Consider the following 3,110-nt stretch of genomic DNA (forward strand, 5'->3'; position numbering starts at 1 on the left):
GTGTCACTATGCTCCATTGTTAATGTGGCTATTTAAACCTGAAGCTGGATTGGGTGTGGTGGTGCACGCCCTTAACCCCAGCACTCCACAGGCAGAGGGGAGTGACTCTCTGAGAGTTTGAGGCCAGCCTGTCTACATACTGAATTCCAGGACAGCCAGGGCTACACAGTGAGACCCTGACTCAAACAAATACAACCTTCAGTTCTGACCTTGCTTTCCAAGAAGTCCCCTCCTTTCTGACACCCTAATAACAGCTCTGGTGTCCCTTGCCAGGTTTCCCTCTGCTCATATGACTGTCACTTTCAGCAGTATGGAGTTCCTCCTGACAGGATGGGTTTGTCCCCAGTCCTAGTGCTCCTATAAGTCACAGGAAAGTGAGGTTCAGGTCAGAGCAGAAGGCTGTACCTCTGCCCTCAGCCCCTGGTCCTGTTGCCACTGTGCTGTCCTAGGCTCCTTGGTGACCTCAATGCCTTGGCTCTTGACCCTGATCCTCAACTATGACCCATATGCCATTTCCACCAGTAACTTTTCCCCACCCAAGGCCTTTTGCACCAATGCCAGCGATCCTACCTACCCCAGTGAGGGCTCTGAGCCTGTGTCCGTAGCAGACATTCTGGTTCCAGATGTGTGGCTCCTCTTTTAACCAGACTCTCGCTTGCCTCTGCTGATCCTTCTAGGTGAGACCACAGTGGGACCACACTACCGTGTCCTACCTGGCAGTGAAGGTAGGAGCTCTAACAGATGGTGGGTGGGGCAGCTGCCTCCTAGATCCCACGCCTCCCTCAGCACTGCCTCCTGGCACAGCTATAGGAAACCGGAATGGCAGGCTGTGCAGGCTTCTCTGTGGGTCTGAATGTTCTGGGGAGACTGACAGGGAATTAGCTAGTGGGGAGAAAAGTCATGGGGGTGGGAGGTGAAGACAAACCTCATCAGGTCCCTGACAGCAATACCACCTCTTCCAGGAAGCTTCCACAGACTAAATCATCTCCATCCTTACACACATCACAATCAGGGTGTGCCTGTCTAGAAGAGAAATTGTGGCACTTTTATTTCCAGTTTCCTGTGACCAGATGACACACACAGAACAAAGGAAGGGGCTTTGCCAATTGTAGAGGAGACTCTGAAGGCAGGGGAATTGCTCCAATGGAAGAATGTCACTCATGTCTTTGTTTCCTCTTTACTGAGTGATCCCAGTCAAGTTACTTACCCTCCCTAAGCCTAGTGTCATAATTTAATATATATATATATATATATATAATATATATATATTATATATATATGTATATAATTTTCTGTGTATGGATGTTTTGCCTGCATGTATATATGTGCACTATGTTGCATTCCTGGTGCTTGCAGAGGACAGAAGAGGACATCAGATTCCCTGGAACTAGAGTTACAGATGGTGTGAGATGCCATCTAAGTGCTAGGAACTAGACCCAGGTCCTTGGGAAGAACAGCCAGTGCTGATAACCACTGAGCCATCTCTCCAGCCCCTTATTATCATGATTTTTGAGAGACTCTCCTGGAAGTGAGAAGACACAATCACAGCTTCTGACACAGGGCAGTTTGTCTGGGGCTGCCATGTTGGCAGCTCCCAGTGTTCCTGTGCACACTCACCGAGGACATCCTAGGGTCTGAGAAGCAGGAGACTGAGCTCAGGCCCTGCCACTGTCTCTCACTGCTGGCCAGACCCTGTCCCCACCCCTCCCTGGCCTAGACATCCATACAGCCCCAGTCCAGGGTTGCAGAGAGGGTATCTCTGGGCCAGCAGGTGTCTGCCATCACCTTTCCTTGTGGTTGGAGCTGGGCCATGTGGAGCCACAGCACACTACAAACCCTGGCCCCCGAATCTTTGCTGGTTTCAGAGCTAAATGTCCTAAGTGGGCCCAGGAAGGGAGCACAGTGTGAGCCAAGGGGACACAGGATGGTGTCTCAGGGGTGGCCTTGTCTAAGAGCAACAGATGGGTCCCAGAAATGATTTCTCACACCCAGTTGTGAAGCTACACAGTGTGTCAGCTACCCGTCCATATGAATCCTAACTCAGTAGAGCTGCACTAAACCAGAGAGGAACCCACACCGTCTGTGAATAAAATATTCCAGATCCCAACAGCAAGGGGCAGAGTGTGAAATCAAGTCATTAGGGAACTTCCTGTATCCTGCCCTGGAGCTGCTGTGACACATGACCCAAAGTGGTCGAGACAGCAGAGCTGTGTTCTCTCACAACACTGAGGACAGAAATCCACAGTTGAGCCAAGTATGGTGGCTCACACCTGTAGTTTCAGTCCTTGTGCAGCTGAGGCAGGAGGATAGCCATGAATCCCAGGACAGTCAGGACTACATACTGAGACCCTATCTCAGAAAAGAAAATATAAATAAAAATGGGCTGAGGCCCTGATCCCTAAAAGCCTGTGGCGTTGGGTCCTCTTGCCTCTTCCAGCTTCAGGTGACTGCCAAGAATACCTGGTTTGTAGCCACACCACTCCAGTCTCCTCCTATCTTTACATAACCTTTGTCTCAGGACACATCTAATCCTTTGTCCCTGTCTTGTCTCAGGACACATCACCCCCACACATGTTTTTCTTTCAGCACTCCTGGCCTCCTACATGCTTGGCAAATACTCTACCATCCAGTTACCTCCAACCCTTTTATAAGGACCTGAGACTAAAGTTAGCACAGTGTGGATGACCCTCTTGCCAGGATCCTTAACTCCATCAGAAGTTTCAGTAGAATGAACCCTCTAACCATGAGCTACGACAGAATCTTTCTTTTGTTTATTTGTTTTTTCGAGACAGGGTTTCTCTGTGTAGCTTTGGAGTGTGTCCTGGAACTAGATCTTGTAGACCAGGCTGGTCTCAAACTCACAGAAATCTGCCTGCTTCTGCCTCCCGAGTGTTGGGATTAAAAGTGTGTGCCACCACTACCCAGCATGTGACAGAATCTTTCCCCCTTGAATTTTCCTATTTCAGATCATCTGATCAAAGCAACAGAAAGGTAACCAGTGAACACTTCAGGCAGATTCTACCAATTAATCTGATTAGGGTTCAAGATCATGTCACTTCAGATGGGACAAAGCCACCCTCAGATGTGGATGGAGCTGTGAGCCACTGCTC

Source organism: Cricetulus griseus, chromosome 3 (genome assembly GCF_003668045.3).
Source record: "Cricetulus griseus strain 17A/GY chromosome 3, alternate assembly CriGri-PICRH-1.0, whole genome shotgun sequence".
Lineage (NCBI taxonomy): Eukaryota > Metazoa > Chordata > Mammalia > Rodentia > Cricetidae > Cricetulus > Cricetulus griseus.